This window comes from Heterodontus francisci, chromosome 26, assembly GCF_036365525.1.
Source record: "Heterodontus francisci isolate sHetFra1 chromosome 26, sHetFra1.hap1, whole genome shotgun sequence".
Taxonomy (NCBI): Eukaryota; Metazoa; Chordata; class Chondrichthyes; order Heterodontiformes; family Heterodontidae; genus Heterodontus; species Heterodontus francisci.
The window spans coordinates 41,004,560-41,025,390 of NC_090396.1; the positions used below are offsets into that span (position 1 = coordinate 41,004,560).

A 20,831-nucleotide genomic window follows, 5' to 3' on the forward strand; every position below is an offset into this window, starting at 1 on the left:
GCCATGGAAAATGGAATTGATAATTAAGCATTATTATGAAATTAGCTGTAAGATGTATGGATAAAAAAGATTAGTTTGTGCTCATTTTTCTCCAACTGAAGTGTGATGTTTGAAATGCAAGGAAATGTGGCATTCACATGACAGAAGACATATTTAAACATACTGGTCTCGATATTTACCTGGAGATGTTTTGGGATCTGAGGGTTCTAATAACATTGCAGGAAGCTCAGAAGTAAGTTCAGTGCATCTATCCATGGCTTTTTAACTCAGCCAGCTGATTAACATTTTATTTCCAGGTTGGGGCATCCAGTACACTGCAGCAGGCGTGATGAGGACCCACATGACGCAATCTCAATTCCAATATTTAAAGGGCCAAACTGAAGAAGAAATTTGAAGGAGTAGGTGTTGGAAACAAGAGAAGTGAAAGTTCAAGAATGGATGCGAAGGGGGTTAAAAACTGTGCCATGTTTCAATGAGGCATCCATTGATGCTCAGCGGGGAGCTGTGAGGAGCTGGACAGAAATACTCTTCTGTAGCAATGGGAGGAAAGATTCCTGCTGATGACACCAAGAAGTGGTGGCTGGAGTTAGGCCAGGAGGTGAGCAGCAGGAGCATTGTGTCATGTAATAATCTAACCATGTCAGGAAAGGTGAGTATAGTTGTACATTCACCTATATCCTGCTGTGCACAATATCCCAACCACTCACTCTGTGTTCTCAAACCTACTCCATCATCATTACTCTTCACACCCACTTACCTGTTATGCACACCCATGCTGCTGTTTCTCTGTACTTCCTCACATCTCCATCTATCCATCCACCACTGCTGTTCACCCTCATCCTCATGCAATTACATTCCTCTCCCTGATAGTCACCCTCACCAAAGTGCACTCCGTTGAGGAACACATGCCATTACACTCATGGGTCTGTTCTTCCACTTGTTGCAGAAGAGAGCACAGAACACCAGGAAGCGAACTGGTGCTGGGCCTCTACAGATTTGCCAGCTCACAAGAACAGAGAAGGATGTACTCGAAATCAGTGGAGTTTCAGCAATCCTGGCCATTGGAAATGGAGAGCAGCCAGCTCCATGGTGATACAATTACACATCAACTGCCCACATCCTACAGCACTCAGACATGATGACTTGATTTCAACAGCGAGTGAAATACAATTATCGTCATAATGATAGCTTGCAAAGAAATTAGCACAAACAGTCTTTCTGTGGTTTAAAGAAGAAAGATTAAATTTATTAAACCTTAAACTTAAACTCTAATATGGTTCATGCCTACGGATATATGACACGCCCACGCTAGCATGCACACGTGATATAATCATGCAGATAGGGAAAGAAAAGAGCAGAGGAAAAGATAAGTAGAACAGTTTGAGCCAATATCTTGTTACTGTTTCTCAAACTCGCTGTAGTCCTTAATTGAAGATATGGTCTTGCGTTTCATTGGAGCCCAGTAGTCTTCTTAAAACCTTGTTCACGTAGGAAACCTTTCTCTCTTTGGTTTCACGTGTTTTCACAAGATTCAGTTCTGTGGGAAGAGATGGAAGCAGACAGACAGGAGAGGGGATGTTCTCAGAATGGCATTCTAAGTTCAAATTCTTTGTTGGATGTTCAAATTCAAAAACTCTAGCCAGCTAGTAATGTGACTAAAACTGGTTTGACCACTTCTGTGTATTGGGGAAACAACTGCTGGGTCCCCATTGTTCCAACATTGTCTGGCACTATGCAAATGTCCTTCCAGTCAGGGCTTGCAATTTTAAGTTTTTATTCATGTGGCGAAATAATGTGTGCCTCAGTCTTGGCAGGCGGGGGTTTGCCTGACATTGGGCAGTGTAGGTGGGTAGCGGAGGGGGAAGAGTGGCTGTTCAATGTGCTTATAACATAGGTCCACTGGTGTAGCCTAAATGAACTCTGTATTAATAAGAGCATCCTTGGCGTCCTAGTCAGCAATGTGAGCAACTGATGGTGCATTGCTCACATCACCTTCTTTCACCTCTTCCAAAGAGGCTCTGTGCTCTGCTTCTTGATTCTCCTGCAGGTCCAAACCTCTCCGGTATGTAATGTTGTGTAGAGCAGAGTGCACCAAGTCCATTCTGAGCACCCAATCTGATGCTTACTGAAAGGCATCTCCAGATCTGTCTAAGCAACTAAAGCACATCTTGTGCATGCTAATGGTTTGTTGATCATGCATCTGGTTGTCATACGGCAAGCTTTCTAGTGCTGTTGAGCTTCAATGGTCAGGCTTCTGGATGTCATCAGCCAAGATCAAAATGGATATTCCTTGTCTCCGAGCAGCCATCTCTTAAGTCTGCTTGCAGGTTCGAAGACATTGATGAGCTTGGACTGCTGCAGAACAAAAGCATCATGGCAGTTCCCCAGGAATCCTGTGCACACCTGCAGGAATATCTTTTTATGGTTGCACACCAGCTGTACATTGATTGAGTGAAGGTCCTTGCAGTTGTCCTAGTTGTTCTGGGAGTGCTTGGATAACCACATGCTTGCAGTTGATGACATGCTGCACCTGTGGGAAGCCAACCAGAGATCCCATCATCATTACACAGTGGAGCCTTACGGGTCTTTATCCAACATCCTACATGAGGAAACAAATTTTGTGCTCATTCTGACTGGCATCATCGCAGACAAAGTTCACATAATTGGCAGTCCTGGCAGGGAAGCCACCAACTGGGAGATCCAGGATATGTCGGCAGAAGAGCCCTGGAAGGATGCAGAGGCAGAGAACTTGATGACAGGTGTGACTTTGACAGCCACTGGTAACTCATGGCCACCAGGTCCAGCAGGTAGCAGATCTTCTTCACAGAACCACAGAATGGTTGCAGCACAGAAGGAGGCCATTCGGTCTGTCATGTCTGTGCTGGCTCTCCGAAGGAGCAATTTACCTCGTGCCACTTCCTGCCTCTCCCCATAGCCCTGCACATTCTTCCTTTTCAGATAATAATCCAATTCTCTCTTGAATGCCTCGATTGAACCTGCCTTCACCATACTCTCAGGAAGTGCATTCCAGATCTTAACCACTGGCTGCATGAAAACGTTTTTCCTCATGACGCAATTGCTTCTTTTGCCAAATCTGTGCCCTCGTGTTCTCGGTCCTTCCACCAATGGGAACAGTTTTTTCCTATCTACTCTGTTCAGACCCCTCATGATTTTGTATATCTCTATCAAATCTCCTCTCAACCATTTCTTCTCCAAGGAAAACAGTCTTAACCTCTTCAATCTATCCACTTAACTGAAGCTCCTCATCCCTGGAACTATTCTCATGATCTTTTCTACACTCTCTCCAATGCCTTCACATCTTTCCTAAAGTGTGGTGCCCAGAACTGGACACAATGCTCCAGTTGAGGATGAACTAGTGTTCTATACAAGTTTAACAAAACTTCCTAGCTTTTGTACTCAATGCCCCTATTAACGAAGCCTAGGATACTGTATGCTTTCTGAACCACTCTCTCAACCTGTCCTGTCACTTTCAACAATTTATGCACACATACACCCAGGTCCCTCTGCTCCTGCACACCGTGTAAAATGGTACCCATTATTTTACATTGTGTCTCCACATTCTTCCTACCAAAATGAATCACTTCACACTTCTCTGCATTAAATTTCATCTGCCACTTGTCTCCCCATTCCACCAACCTGTCTATATGTCCCTTTGAGGTTCTACACTATCCTCCTCACTGTTCACAATACTTCCAAGTTTCATATCATCCACAAATTTTGAAAGTGTGCCCAAGGTCTAGGTCATTAATACATATCAGGAAGAGCAAGGGTCCTAACACCGACCCCTGGGGAATTCTACTACAAACCTTCCTCCAGTCTGAAAAACATTCATTAACCACCCCTTTCTGTTTTCTGTCACTCAGCCAATTTCCATCCATGTTGCTACTGTCCCTTTTATTCTATAAGCTATAACTTTGTTCACAAGTCTGTTGTGCAGCACTTTATCAAATGCCTTTTGGAAGTCCATGTACACCACATCAATAGCAATACCCTCATCAACCCTCTCTTCTCGGAGTCTGTCACAACCTGACCCGACAATCTAAGCCTCCTGAGACACTACTGTTCAAATATGTCAAGGAAACTGAGCCTCGGCCTGTACAAACTGTGTCACAGCTTGTGCCTTCTTTGAATAGCACCCCTCTGCTGCCATTGTCCAGCTATAGGTCTCTCAGGAGCTGGCTGGTGCTGTTGCTGCTCGCATTGGTCCTTATCCGAGGTCCAATCTAAGGGAGCAAAAGCACCACCCCTCCTGATGTGATTCAGAAAACCTCCAAAGTATAGAAAGTAAATGGCCAGCAAAAGTACTGTGAACAAACCCTTCCCAGCAGCAGGTAAGAAAGTAGTTGATATAGCCTCATCAATTGTTGTCGCCTTGCTCTCACTGGACTGCTACAGAGAGTGTGGGAAACCTGTGGATGGATCATTAAATGTAAAAGTCAGTTGAAATATTGCTCTGATTGAGCAATTAGAAATGTTACGAAACAACCCTCTCTTATTTCCAACCTTACTCATGTGCATAAATATAGTAGAAGGACATGTAGTGCATACGGTATCAAATGAATAATGTTGAAGAATTAATATCCAGATATTAAGATATATAAGCAAACAAAAGTATTCTACAGTGCCTCAAGCTTTAAGATCCTTTGTTCACTTATGGAGTGTGAAGTACAGAGAGTGCAAGGGATAAAATAAACATTTTAAAGACAGATAGCAATAAAGGGAAATGTAAGAAAACAATGTACTTTGGAGTGAAGACAGCAGAGTGGAGAGAAACAGAGCAGCAGAGGTTGCAAGAGGCGCCATCCACTTGAAAGGGTCTACAGACAATTAGCTTCCTTGACCTGAAGAGCAGTGCTCCTCGATTGTTATACGGTTCTTGCTTTGCGAGTTTCAGGAAGCCTGGAAACCCATGCATGTATCGATAAGTTTAAAAGCCAGTTGAAATATTGCTCCACTTGATTGATTTCACATATGCTAATGAGAAACCCACTTCTCCCAAGGTGGTTGCATGCATGCAGCATAACGTGCTCAAGTGAAATGCGGAAGTCAGCCGCTTGGAGCTGGCTTCCCGAGGTGCTCACATTTGTCCTGGTTTTCATACCCCACCCAGAGCCCAAAGCAACGCACTCCACCAGGTTAAAATTTCCTCATTGGTCCAAAATGTCCATGTTAATGCTTATGTAATTTCAGTGTTTAACTGGGGCAATTAACTTTATTTTGGTCATGAAAGAGGGCAGAAGTTGTAAATTTCAGTTTCCCACTCCAAAATTGATCACCCGAGTTCCCTCACATTGTTTGCCCCTTTCCATGAACTGCTTGCTGAGTACCAAGAGACCTCGCCCAAATATATCATATTAAGGACCATTGCAGCTGCATTCTTGAGGTTAATGCTTTTACATTTGCAAAAGACTCAGCTAAGTCAAACTGGAAATGATAAAATGCCAGATTCTGCTGATTCAGGAGAAGTGAGAGGTTTCTAAGCCTGAAGAGTATGGAGGGTTTCAGTTCTGCCACTGGAAATTACTTTTTGCTGCATTTGCTTTTACTGTTCTGCTGACACGGGCCTGGATTGCTTCTCACTGCTGCTGAATGTATTGGGTGACCAGGAAATGTTAATCCGTTATCAAGAAAACATGCTATGCTGAAGAGGACTTTTTAATTCATTGGTTGGAAACCTATATTAAATTTTTAAAAAGGAAAGCTTGGATCCCACATTTAGCTTTTAAAAACTGGCAGCCAAGATGGCCACCACAATTTGCATTGAAATACCTCACATTCCAGGACACCGAATTAGAGACACATGTCTAATGAGGCTCCCATCCAAGATGATGGCTTGGATAGCCAAGTAGATTATCCAGTATTATTCTCATTAGCGAGACATTCAAAGTCAGCTAGAAGCATTCACTATTGGAGACATACCTCCAGGGGGTAAACACTGACAATACAACCTGAGAGAGATTTGGGTTTTATACTTTGGACTTTATTAAAAAAAAAGTATTGACAGAATCATGTGACAGTCTCCCCAGTCTGTGTAAAGCATGGAGTTTTGTTACACACAGCAGACAAGCTGCGAGTGCCAACCAGACAGGGCTCCAGTAGGGCTGTCTCTCTCTCTCTTTCTCTTTTTCTCCAGCGATACTGCAAGTTTTGAAATCTGTCTGCGATGGAAGAACATCCAAGTCTACCATTGCTACAGACAGGGACCCTGGGGAAGAAAGCCACCTACAACACTGTCTCCAAGAAAAGCCTGAACCAGGTAGGCCAGCTGTAAAGTACACCTACTAGCCAGAGACTTCAAGATCACAACTTCAGCCGGAAGACAACTAAATTACCAGACCCCACAGACTGTATATTATTTTTATTTGTTCTAGACTCTAATCCAAACCAAATTATTCTTCAGCACTCTGTAACCTGTTTGTGCGTGTGATTCTCGTGTGTGCGTGTGAGCGAAAGTGTAGCGTAGTTTTATTATTTTACTTAGATCGGGTTTAGATTTTTAAGTATAATAAACTAACCTCTTTCTTGCTTAAACTCAAGAAAACCTGTCCAATTAGTTCTTTTATGATTACAACAAAGGTAAAAGGTTAAACACTCACTGAAGTGGTAAGCACATGCACTGTTTAAAAAGGAATAAACCCTGTTGCGGTCAAACAAGGAGAAGGACAAGAAGGGAGCCTTGCGACCGCTCCTCACCTGATCGTAACACCTTTCACCTCCACCTACAGTGAGGCTTTGGCAGGAACAGATATGCAATTCCCTATGGGTGCCTATCATTACCATAGAAAAATAGAAGGGGGAGCAGCACAGGATGGAACAAAAAAGAGCCAGACAACATTTAAGGAGGATGAACCCCATCAGTTTTACCCCAACATAGAATATACAGTTCATACAAGAACTTTAATGAGATGAGTATAAACAGACTGCACAAAAGGACCACTCTGCTACTTATTGTAAGAGGACCTGCAGCCATGGTCTTCTACTCACTCTGCTCTCTCTGCTATTGAAGGTGATGGTTACACACAACTATTGTGCTACTGGTTTACTTCAAGCAGCCACAGGGGAACTCTTTAATATTAACAACGGAGTAGTATAGGAATGCATTCATTAGGAAACATTTTCTATATTTCTATAAGACTGAAGCAATCAACAGCAGAGCTGAGGAATGCATTACCTTTGGCATCATCTTTCTATAGAAACATAGAAACTAGGAGCAGGAGTAGGCCATTTGGCCTTTCGAGCCTGCTCCGCCATTCATTATGATCATGGCTGATCATCCAACTCAGTAGCCTGTTCCCGCTTTTGCCCCATACCCTTTGATCCCTTTAGACCCAAGAGCTATATCTAATGCCTTCTTGAAAACATTCAGTGTTTTGGCCTCAACTGCTTTCTGTGGTAGCGAATTCCACAGGCTCACCACTCTCTGGGTGAAGAAATTTCTCCTCTTCTCAGTCCTGAAATGTTTACCCCATATCCTCAGACTATGACCCCTGGTTCTGGGCTCTCCCACCATCAGGAACATCCTTCCTGCATCTACCCTGTCAAGTCCTGTTAGAATTTTATAGGTTTCTATATTTATCTCTTTACTACAATTATCCCACTCCTGCTTTTCCCCTTTTATGCTCCTCCCCTTACCTGCTCTCCCTCTTCCCATCCCACCTTTCTCTTTCATCCCCTTTCCCCCATTGTCCTTTGCCCCATCATCCTTTCTGCTTGCCTCCTGTAATTTCTCCCTAGCCCCTTACCTTTTCACCATGCACTATAATCATTCCCCACTCTCTCTCACTCTTGTAGGGCCACTATTTCAGGGTGCTTGGCCCTAACTTACCCTGTAATGAATCGGCTTGGCAATCCCAATTGGGTATAAAACGCTGTAGTGTAACATTAGCGGAATAGATCACACACACACAGTATTCAAGCAACAATTAACAGAATCAAGGTCAGTATTATTGGGTCCAAGTCTCTGGACAGAAATACAACATGGCAGGTCTTGCTCAAATCTGCTGTGTTTTGTTCTGCTTATGCTCTTCCATTTATAGCCCTTTCCATATGGCTCTGTTGTGCATGCATGCATTTGTATCAGCCGAAACTCCATTGGTTCAACTCTATCTAGTTTCAACCAGCCATTATCTTACACAGACCACTGTGTCCACACCTGCTCAGAATTAGACATGACTTCACTCCAACCGACTGTCAAAGCATGCAATTATATAAGTGGTTATCAGTTAACTAGGTTAGGACCATCCAAGGTCATCTAACAGTTAACAAGGTAATCACATGCATCCTGGCTGGCTGCACTCTGTCTAGCTTCAACAAGCTATTATTTTACACAGGCTGCTCTGCCCTCATTTGCCTGGAATTAGACATGACCTCCCTCCAATCAACTATCAAAGAGAGCAATCAATAAGTTGTCAACAGCTAACAAAATACATAATTTACTTATCACTGTTAGCGTTCCCTTAATAAAGTTACCAGTTCGCTTTCTTATTTAAGCGTTCGATAACAACCTTTAAGCCAATGGACTAAAACAAGCACAACCCACTGTACCACAATCTGAATAACTATTAAAGATTCAGATAACAGCAGTACCACAGATGCTGGTCTCCATTGTACACTGTCTCTCACCATGAGTTTTTTCTGACTTGTTGGAATTGCTGCTTAGCTATCTCATTGGTCTGAAGCATCTATTGGCATTCTAGGCTACATCTTACACTCTTCACCCCTCCACCTTACTTCTTAACTTCCTCACCATCCTCATCTCCTCCCCTTGCCTTTTTTCTCCATTCCCTTCCCTCTTTTCACTCACTTCCCTCCCCTTTCCTCCCTTGTCCCTTTTACCTCCCATCTCACCAATAAGAATGTAAGAAATAGGAGCACGAATAGGCCATACAGCCTATCGAGCCTGCTCCACCACCCAATAAGATCATAGTTAAACATCTACATCAACTCTACTTTCTTGCCCTATTCCCATATCTGTTGATTTCCTAAGTAGCCAAAATCTATCAATCCCAGACTTGAATATACTGATTTCCTGAGCATCCATTGCCCTGTGAGCCCTAAATGGCAGAACCCTTGTCATGAGACTATGACCCAAGCTCTAGAGGCTCCAGCCAGGGGAAACAGCCTCTCAACCTCTATACTGTCAAACCCTCTAACAACTTTATACATTTCCAGGTGTGACCTTGCCAAAGCTCTATACAACTGCAGTAAGATTTCCTTATTCTTAGACTCCAACCCCCTTGTGTAAAGGTTAACATACCACTTGTCTTCTAATTGCTTGCAGTATCCACATGTTAACTTTCTCTGATGTGTCTACTCGGACACTCAAATCTCTCTGAACACCAACATTAACCAGTCTCTCACCTTTCAAAAAAATATTCTACTTTTCCATTTTTCCTACCAAAGTGAATAACCTCACACTTCCGCTCATTATACACTAACTTCTTACCCAATCACTTAACTGTTCTATATCCCTCTGCAGCCTTTCTACATACTCCTCACAGTTTACGTTCCCACCTAGCTTTATATCATAAGCAAACTTGGAGAGATTACACTCAGTCCCTTCATTTAAGCCACTGAAATAGATTGTAAATAGCTGAGGCCGAAGCTCTGATCCTCGTTGCACTCCACTAGTTGCACTCTGCCATCCTGCAAATTACCCATTTATTCCTATTCTCTGCTTTCTGTCCCTAAACCAATCCTCAATTCATGCTAATATATTATCCCAAATCCTATGAGCCCTAATCTTATGTAACAATCTCTTGTGTGGCACCTTATCCAATGTGTTCTGAAGATCCAAATACACTGCATCCACTTATTCCCCCTACTAGTTGCGCCCTCAAAAAACTCTAATAGGTTCATCAAACACCATTTCCATTTCATAAAACCATGTTGACTCTGTAGTTACGGACCGGTGGTAAGGGGTGTTGGTGGCTCCCACTGTTCACCTCTCAACTGTCCGCAAGCGTGTTTTGTTTAATGATGGTGAGTTAGCCCCTGAGTGTTTTACTTGCCAAGTAAAAAGACAGTGACAGGTTTTCTTGTAGGTTTAAAGCAAAAGATTAACTATTTATTGAAGAATACTCATTTCCCAAAATGTTCATAACACCACTCATGCATGCATTCACTCTCACATGCACTCTCAAGAGAAGATACATGGAAGGCAAAGGGTAGGAGTTTACAGTGTAGTAGGTGTTCATGGTTTATGGTAAACATGTTGAACCTTCTAAGTAGCACAGTCTCTTTTAAAGGTGCAGGTCAGAATTGTTTGTAGTCTTGACTTGGTGAGATGTTGTAGATTTCTGGTGGTTAAGATTTCAGACTGGAGGTGGCAGTCACGTTCAGTTCTCTGCTGCACCAGGTTGAAGTGTTGAATCAGCAGCAGGGCTTCTTCTTGTTGTTTAGGCTGGGTCTTTCCACAGCCCTTGGTTGGACTCCAACAATGATGTTGTTGTGATCTCTCTCTCTCTCCTGAAGATTACCTTTTACAGTCAAAATCCATTAAATTGGAGTCTTTGTTAGTTGACACATTGATTTTCTCCCCTGGTGTGACCACACAATAGACAAGGATGTAGAATCCATGGCCATCCATTGATGTCGTGTTATGACCAAGGTGGGAGAAATACACTGTTAATTCAGTCCCACTTCTCCACAAGTCACAGCATATCAATAAGTTCTTCCACCGACCAAAGAATAGCCAATTAGACACTCTATTTGTCCCCAGAATAAAGCACACCCAACTAGGTTTCTTTAAATGACAACATTAACTATTTATTCAAAAAAATCAGAAGTCTTAACCACTAATCTATATATATATATGAAAGCTCCTTATTTCCCTAGTCCTCATGCACACACACATGCATACAAAAAAAAGTTAAGCGGGGGGTAAAATAGATTCTTGTTTACAGCTGTTTCATATGAATAAAAAGGATAATAAAATAATTCAGTTTGACATGTTCTGGTATGAAATTCATCAGTTCAGTGAGGTGTCCCAGAGTCGAATAGTCAAATGCCACTCAAAGTCTCTCCAGGTGAGGTTGATGAACAGTCTGTGATCATAGAATCATTGAATCATTGAAAGTTTAAGGCACACAAAGAGGCCACTTGGCTCATCGTGTCTGCATCAGCCGAAAAACAATCCACCTATCCTAAACCCACCTTCCAGCATTTGATCCGTAGCCCTGCAGATTACGGCACTTGAGGTGCATATCCAGACTCTTTTTGAATGAGTTGAGGGTTTCTGCCCCAACTATCTTTTCAAGCAGTGCGTCCCAGACAGCCACCACCCTCTGGGTGAAAAGGTTTTTCCTCATCTCCCCTCTAATTTTTCTACCAATCACTTTAAATCTATGCCCCCTCATTACTGACCTCTCTGTTAAGGTGAATAGGCCCTTCACAACCACTCTATCCAGGCCCCTAAAAATTTTGTGCATTTCAATTAGATCTCCCTTCAGCCTTCTCTGTTCCAAGGAGAACAACCCCAGCCTATCCAATTTTTCCTCATAGCTGCATTTTTCCAGTCCTGGCAACATCCTTGTAAATCTCTTCTGTACTCTCTCTAGTGCAATTACATCCTTTCTGTAATAAGGTGACCAAAACTGCACACAATACTCAAGTCGTGGCCTAACCAATGATTTATACAGTTCCAGCATAACCTCCCTGCTCTTATATTCTATACCTCGGCTAATAAAGGAAAGGATTCCATATGCCTTCTTAACCACCTTATTGACCTGTCCTGCTATCTTCAGGGGTCTGTGGCCATTCAATCCAAGGTCCCTCACTTCCTCAGCACTTCTCAGTATTTTCCCATTAATCATGTATTCCTTTGCTTTGTTTGACCTCCCCAAATGCATCACTTCACATTTCTCCAAGTTGAATTCCATTTGCCACTTTTCTGCCCATCTGACCAGACCATCAATATCTTCCTGCAGCCTCCATCAATCCTCCTTACTATCTAGGGTGGGTAGGCATTCAAAACAATTTGGCTACAGCAGGCGTCGCATTAGGTCTTTCAGCAGGGGTGTAGCAACAGGTCTGCTTAGGACTCACAGCAGCAAAATAGCATTAGAAGCCTTCTTCAGGTTCCAGGATTTCCCAGAACACAGGAGGGAACAGGAACCATACTGGATGCAAGAACTCTTCAGAGACAGGAGGCAATAGAAATCTGCCACTTTTCAAATATAGGGTTTCTTTTCGAGAGATGCAAGTTTCCTTTACAGAGAGAGGTCTTTTCTGGTCTTCCTCTTTGATCACCAGGCAGGTCAGAAACCAAATTTCAAATGCCTGCTCTTTGTCCAACTCACTGGTTTTTAAAAGGGTCCCAAAAAAAGTAAACCTTCCTGAGCCAATCACATGACCAGACACAGTGTCTGTCATTATGAGGAGGTCAAAAACCCCTGGCTGGCTTCCTTGAAACTGCTTGCTTTTCCTATTCTTGTATACAAAGACAACATCCAAAAATTTCAGCTATTTGCAGCCGTCCATGTCCAGTGTAAATCCTTTTTTCAGTTTTTTAAAACACACAGAATCCTAAAATTTAGCACACAAATAAAACCTCTTGTCTACTTCAACGCCAGGAGCATCCGGAATAAGGTGGGTGAGCTTGCAGCATGGGTTGGTACCTGGGATCTCGATGTTGTGGCCATTTCGGAGACATGGGTAGAGCAGGAGCAGGAATGGATGTTGCAGGTTCCGGGATTTAGATGTTTCAGTAAGAACAGAGAAGATGGTAAAAGAGGGGGGGGTGTGGCATTGTTAATCAAGGAGAGTATTACAGCGACAGAAAGGACGTTTGAGGACTCGTCTACCTAGGTAGTATGGGCCGAGGTTAGAAACAGGAGAGGAGAGGTCACCCTGTTGGGAGTCTTCTATAGACCTCCGAATAGTTCCAGAGATGTAGAGGAAAGGATAGCGAAGATGATTCTCGACAGGGGCGAGAGTAACAGGGTAGTTGTTATGGGGGACTTTAACTTTCCAAATATTGACTGGAAATACTATAGTTCGAGTACTTTAGATGGGTCAGTTTTTGTCCAGTGTGTGCAGGAGGGTTTTCTGACACAGTATGTAGACAGGCCAACCAGGGGCAATGCCACATTGGATTTGGTACTGGGTAATGAACCCGGCCAGGTGTTAGATTTAGATGCAGGTGAGCACTTTGGTGATAGTGATCACAATTCGGTTAGGTTTACCTTAGCGATGGGCAGGGACAGGTATATACCGCAGGGCAAGAATTATAGCTGGGGGAAAGGAAATTATGATGCGATTAGGCAAGATTTAGGATGCGTAGGATGGGGAAGGAAACTGCAGGGGATGGGAACAATCGAAATGTGGAGCTTATTCAAGGAGCAGCTACTGCGTGTCCTTGATAAGTATGTACCTGTCAGGCAGGGAGGAAGTTGTCGAGCGAGGGAGCCGTGGTTTACTAAAGAAGTTGAAGCGCTTGTCAAGAGGAAGAAGAAGGCTTATGTTAGGATGAGACGTGAAGTCTCAGTTAGGGCGCTTGAGAGTTACAAGCTAGCCAGGAAGGATCTAAAGGGAGAGCTAAGAAGAGCAAGGAGAGGACACGAGAAGTCATTGGCGGATAGGATCAGGGAAAACCCTAAGGCTTTCTATAGGTATATCAGGAATAAAAGAATGAGTTAGATTAGGGCCAATCAAGGATAGTAGTGGGAAGTTGTGTGTGGAATCAGAGGAGATAGGGGAAGCGTTAAATGAATATTTTTCGTCAGTATTTACAGTAGAGAAAGAAAATGTTGTCGAGGAGAATACTGAGATTCAGACTACTAGGCTAGATGGGATTGAGGTTCACAAGGAGGAGGTGTTAGCAATTTTGGAAAGTGTGAAAATAGATAAGTCCCCTGGGCCAGATGGGATTTATCCTAGGATTCTCTGGGAAGCCAGGGAGGAGATTGCAGAGCCTTTGTCCTTGATCTTTATGTCGTCATTGTCGACAGGAATAGTGCTGGAAGACTGGAGGATAGCAAATGTTGTCCCCTTGTTCAAGAAGGGGAGTAGAGACAGCCCTGGTAATTATAGACCTGTGAGCCTTACTTCGGTTGTGGGTAAAATGTTGGAAAAGGTTATAAGAGACAGGATTTATAATCATCTTGAAAAGAATAAGTTCTTTTTGTGAAGGGTAGGTCGTGCCTCACAAACCTTATTGAGTTTTTCGAGAAGGTGACCAAACAGGTGGATGAGGGTAAAGCAGTGGATGTGGTGTATATGGATTTCAGTAAGGCGTTTGATAAGGTTCACCACGATAGGCTATTGCAGAAAATACAGAAGTATGGGGTTGAAGGTGATTTAGAGCTTTGGATCAGAAATTGGCTAGCTGAAAGAAGACAGAGGGTGGTGGTTGATGGCAAATGTTCATCCTGGAGTTTAGTTACTAGTGGTGTACCGCAAGGATCTGTTTTGGGGCCACTGCTGTTTGTCATTTTTATAAATGACCTGGAAGAGGCTGTGGAAGGGTGGGTTAGTAAATTTGCGGATGACACTAAGGTCGGTGGAGTTGTGGATAGTGCCAAAGGATGTTGTAGGGTACAGAGGGACATAGATAGGCTGCAGAGCTGGGCTGAGAGATGGCAAATGGAGTTTAATGCGGAAAAGTGTGAGGTGATTCACTTTGGAAGGAGTAACAGGAATGCAGAGTAGATTAGATTAGATTAGAGATACAGCACTGAAACAGGCCCTTCGGCCCACCGAGTCTGCGCCGAACATCAACCACCCATTTATACTAATCCTACACTAATCCCATATTCCCAACGAACATCCCCACCTGTCCCTATATTTCCCTACCACCTACCTATACTGGTGACAATTTATACTGGGCTAATGGGAAGATTCTTGGTAGTGTAAATGAACAGAGAGATCTTGGTGTCCAGGTACATAAATCCCTGAAAGTTGCTACCCAGGTTAATAGGGCTGTTAAGAAGGCATATGGTGTGTTAGCTTTTATTAGTAGGGGGATCGAGTTTCGGAGCCACGAGGTCATGCTGCAGCTGTACAAAACTCTGGTGAGACCGCACCTGGAGTATTGCGTGCAGTTCTGGTCACCGCATTATAGGAAGGATGTGGAAGCTTTGGAAAGGGTGCAGAGGAGATTTACTAGGATGTTGCCTGGTATGGAGGGAAGGTCTTACGAGGAAAGGCTGAGGGACTTGAGGTTGTTTTCGTTGGAGAGAAGGAGGAGGAGAGGTGACTTAATAGAGACATATAAGATAATCAGAGGGTTAGATAGGGTGGATAGTGAGAGTCTTTTTCCTTGGATGGTGATGGCAAACACGAGGGGACATAGCTTTAAGTTGAGGGTTGATAGATATCGGACAGATGTTAGAGGTAGTTTCTTTACTCAGAGAGTAGTAGGGGCGTGGAATGCCCTGCCTGCAACAGTAGTAGACTCGCCAACTTTAAGGGCATTTAAGTGGTCATTGGATAGATATATGGATGAAAATGGAATAGTGTAGGTCAGATGGTTTCACAGGTCGGCGCAACATCGAGGGCTGAAGGGCCTGTACTGCGCTGTAATGTTCTAAATTCTAAAAAACACTGGATGGGTATAATCCTGTTATGACGTGGCTACTTCACACCTTCTTTATTTCAGAAGAACCCATTCAATTCAGGAATGTCTCTTGATGGTTTCAGGATGGGTGTAATTGACTCCTCTTCGTCTGAAATGCATCCTTTCGTTCTTTCAAGACAGTGAGTATATGGGCCAAGTCAGCTGACCTTCAGTGACCACCTTGCAGCACATTGACCACTTTTTAAAGGAAAAGTCAATTACAAAGAGTCCATTTTGAATAAAGTTTGTATCTTAAAAGTAGGAATATGATATGTCTTTATTGGTCACGATACTGTCAAAACATATTGTGCAGTTACAGGAGAAAGACTTGTAGTTCCTTAGGTCTCAAATGAAAAATATGGAAGAAGTTAATATCCAGATATTAGATCTGTAATTCTGTGCTAAGATATATCAGCAAACAAAATTAATCCACTGTGCCTCAAAGTTGGCAATCCTTCCTTCACTTATGGAATGCGAGTTATGAAGAGTGCAAGAGGTAAATTAAGTTAGCATTAGAGTGAAAGAAAAAGAACTCTTCTAATTAAAATATAGTATTTCTAAGAAGTTCTATTTGGGAAAAGAAACAGAATAGCATGTTAAAGTATAACTGAATAAAGAATTTTTTTTAAAATCCATCAATAGCACAGGAGTGACCATTTCAGTAGAGTAATATTCGACTACATCTTCATTGTGAAGGAAATTACTGAACAATTCAAGCCAGAAAAGTAGCAATTTGAGCTTTGGCTTATTCTAAGTTAGCCAAGCTCACATGCGCACAGCCTGCCAATGCTCACTGGCAATTTTCTAATCTGAGTGGGCAGGACAGATTTTGTGCTATTGTGGAACTGGGTGATACTTTGGTGGGATTTCTGCCTACCACAGAGATGCACCCTGACTGCAGCCAATTTTCCTGAGATTATTTACATGATTTGGGTGGACATCTGTCTGGCACACATGAAGTGGACATAGAGCATAGCTGCACCAAATCTCAAAGAATTGTTGCACTTCATGTTGCTGGTGACCTCTGATCATAGATAATATCTATGTAATTGATAGTAACTCAACAGTACTTGCACTGCATAGCAATGTTCCACATCACCCTTGCATCCAACATTATGCCCAAGGATAGAAATCATGTTAGCGTATTTCGATCATCTAAATATAATTTCAACATGGGCTGGTGTGTAGATTCATCAGCAGGAAATTCAATGGGTGGGAATGTGGATGGGAATGCACCAAAGCAATTCCCAGTCTAAATTATCTATCATTACTTTCCCGCCTGCACGGACATCATCAGGTGGAGGGTCAAAGATGTCAGTGGGCACTCTAACGGTGCTGTACTAATTATTCTGCTGTCCAGGCTGTGCTGTTGGCTCACATGAGGATCGATATAAAAATGGGTGTTGCTATTGGTGCTAAACCATTGAGTGACAGGTTGTACTTGTTTTCTTGAACAACCTCAGTTAATGCAGCACACAAACTGAACTACTGAGAGCACATTAGAGAGTATTGTGTCTGTCGAAGCTGCTGAAAAACCAAACCATAATGAAGATGATGGGAACAGCCTAGCTTACTCAATTTGCTGTCAAATTTCCAGCCCAATGTGTATTTATCTAGTTCAATAGACAAAGGCAAATATCATAGGATTTTTAATCTCAAGTCCAAAGTTTGTGGTTTTATGCTACTTCAGTACAAGATGAACAAAATTATGCAATAAATCATGTGAGTTTGATTTTAGCAAATTTATTTCAGTGCACTTCTTGGGGTCTGGACAATTTCCTCAGTTTAAGTTTCAATTCTGTATGGCAGTTTTCATGTCTGGTGCAGACTACAGGCTACAAATGTTTTCCTCATTTTCTGGGATAAATCAAAAAAGTGAAGTCAAAGGCACCGCATAAACCAAAATTCTCAATCTGAATCTCTGCATAAGAAGTAAAATGCCCAACAAGGAGGATTCCAGTTTATTGAGCTGCCTCTGTGCCAACATTTTTATTTATTGTTTGTGTGGAGAGTCACTGTGATCGTTCTAGCTTTCAAAATAATTTTACTCAAAAGTGCAATCATTGATCAGTTACATATTTCATAGTGTTGAAATCCAGTCTTGGCAGCTAGAAGTTAAAATTTGCATGTCTACTCCTCTTTATTTTGTACTTAGGTAGGAAATATGGGTTTAAACGGTACTTGAGGGACGCACTCTGAAAGTATTTAAAATTGCAGCTTGCATGTAATGGTAGATTGACATTATCTGCTATAATTGATAATAGGCTTTCACAGTCTCGTGAGTATGCTGTTGATAATATTGGGTCTTGTTAGCCTACACTTAATCTCTTATCTTTGATTGGCCATGGTTACATTCATTCCTCTAGTTAAAATAGTAATGAAGATAATGTTTTGACACTTGATTAAGGCAGTAAGACTGAATTTCAAGGTATGCAGGATGGGCCAATAACCCAGAAACAATAGAAGTTTGTGATGAGACTGAAGACAGAGATAAGAGAGGCCCAAGCACTGTCTGTGCATATCTGTATCATCAATATGATTGGGTAGGTTGAAGGAATATGGGAGAAAACGTGATTGGATGAATACTGCTGCAAGTTCCTGTTTAACTTGGCGCCTTGGAACCACTCTCAGTGTAGAACATTTATCTGCAAGCACCTGGAGGGTGAAAGAATGTGGACTACAGAAGGAATGTGGAACAGGATATCACAGGTTCTACCAAAGGGGCATAGGGTTAATATAACTCTAAACTGTACCTTGTAAATTGCTCATGCTGCTGTACCGCTTTGGGCTGGCATGTATTACCCCAGACTGGATTCTGGGCTTCTCCTGCATTCTGTCTTGGAAGAAGCTGGTGAGAGGGTAGCACCATGGTTGCAAGCAGGAAGCAGAGGAAGAGGGAAACATGTGTGGATATGAAGGAGCATAGTGTGGGAATAGAAGAAGCGTGCTGGATTGACTGTGAAATTTCTATTTTTGTACTTCTGGAGCAAGAGATGGAGGGAGGGACTGATTCATTCTCCCTCTGTGGAAAGAAACAAGTGCTTGTGGCTCAGGAGAGGGCCAAGCAAATTTCTTCAGTAGCTGCCAAGAGGTTTTTGTAGATTCCCCTCATCTGCATCTAAATAGCTCCTTATGTTTGAATATATTTAAATTCAGCTAAAATGGCTCAAATCAATAAAATATTGTTCAGATTTTTTAAAAATCTTATGCTGTTAGAAGGAAGTTGAGAAGGGAAAATGCTCAGAATGCAAAATTAAACAGAATCCAACTTTTCCTCCTGAATTATTGTACTCTTTTCCTGAAATAAATTTATATTCATAATATTGTAGCTCACAGTTCTTGTATTGTATCCACATAGGTTATCATTTTTAAACTAACCTTTGACATTGGATTTACAAAACCCAAAACACAATTTCTAATTTTTTAATAAAACTTTTCACAAGTGAAAAGAACAAAGAAAATCGGATAAATTGTCATGTTTAAGATGAAAAGATACAGAAAGTAATAAAAAAACACAATACTAAGAACTACACCTTTAAGTCTCTTCCCACCTTTCTCCCCAGTTGTTCACAGCTCAAGAGGAATTTGTTAAACTGCTTTAAACTGCTGTAATATTCATTTCATTGTGGACCTTTGAAATTCAATATGAAAGTATAGGTTACCAGGTACCTCCAGTGGGCACACAGGTGTGGGACAAGCTTAATAGGTTGTAAGAATATAAAGAACCTTGCCACGTTATAATCTAAAGAATTACTCACTCTTCCTGTGGCTGATAATGCTCCTAAATATCTACAAGACCCACATATTGCAATTTTACCCAGGATCCTCTGCAGACATTTTCTCTCCTCCACTGAGCAGATGTTAACACAGTGCTGTGTTTCTCTGTGCCTCCACAACACAAACCTCGGGATTTCTGATAGTCACCAACAACTTACCTTTAATGTAGTAAAACATCCCAAGGCATTTCATAGGAGCAATTGTCAAACAAAATTTGATACCGAGCTACATAAGGAAATATTAGAACTCTGTGACTGCAATCTTGGTAAAAGAGATAGATTTTAAGGAGTGTGCTAAAGGTGGAGAGAAGGGTAGAGAGGTGGGCAGGTGTAGGGAGGGAATTCCAGAGCTTCGAGCCAGACAGCTGAAGGTCGCCAATGGTAGACTGATGAAAATTGGGGATGTGTAGGAGTATCTGCCTCAGTCTCTTCCCTGCTCCTAGGCCTGTCTGCTAGCACACATTTTGGATGTGTCCCTGACCTGATTCTGTCTCTCAACCTCTCTCCTGGTTCTAATCTGATGCACTCTTCCTGTCATGTCTCCCTACACTCTTGCCCAGATTTTCTTGGTCATAACTCTCCTTTCATCCCTTACTGCTCTTCCCTTTAATCCTAGTTTTTCTTTCATCTCTGTGCTCACTTTCATGTTCCCGATTTCCCATACTCCAACAAATAAGAGCCAGAGGCAGGGTCGGAATGGGGGTTGGGTGGACAGCGATGATGTGGTGGGTGGGTGTGATTGGCGAGGGAGAGGCTGGTAGGCCGAGTGGTAGGGGAGGAAATGAGTGATGGAGGTGAGGGAGCAAGCCAAGCCAAGTGTTGGCCCCAGGGGATGAGGGTAGAGTTTGTAAACACAGTGAATATTGATTGATACAGTGTGTAATGTTGATAGAGTAAGATGAAATAGGATGGGAGGAGGTTCATCGGGAACCCAGATACCGGTATAGACTGGGTGGGCTGAATGACTGTTTTTGAGCTGTAAGTTCTCCATAATACCATGGAAATGGACATTATCTGGTCCATGTTGCTCAGTTGATTCTCACCCTCCAACTTCCAGCCATTGTAGTGATACCACGCCCATGATTTTAAGTTGGGAATTTCAGGGTCCTGATCCAATGACAATCAGGGACAGTGTTATATGTCCAAGTGAGGATGATACATGACTTGTTGGCTAACTTAGAGATGTTGGTATCCCTGTGCTGTTGCTGCTTATGTCCTTCTTGATGGTAGAGGTTATAGGGCCATCAAAGTAAGCTTGGTGAGTTGTGGTCATGCATCCTGCAGGTAATAAATACTACAAGTAGAGTACACTTGTGGAAGAGGAGCTGGATATTAGAAATTGCTTGGTTTCTATAGAGCGCATTTGATTCAAGTTCCTAATTTTAAATTACATTATCAATATGGACATGTAGATACTTAGTTTCATCCTGTCTCATTCACTTTGACAATGACTAATAAAGAGGTGACAGTTAGTAGAA

General features: G+C 42.4%; 1 protein-coding gene across 1 annotated transcript in view; it reads left to right on the top strand.

The window, feature by feature from the left end:
• The window catches only part of LOC137384287 (septin-9-like), a 413,392-nt gene that overhangs the window by 43,640 nt on the left and 348,921 nt on the right, over positions 1-20,831 (top strand). The window lies entirely within an intron of this gene.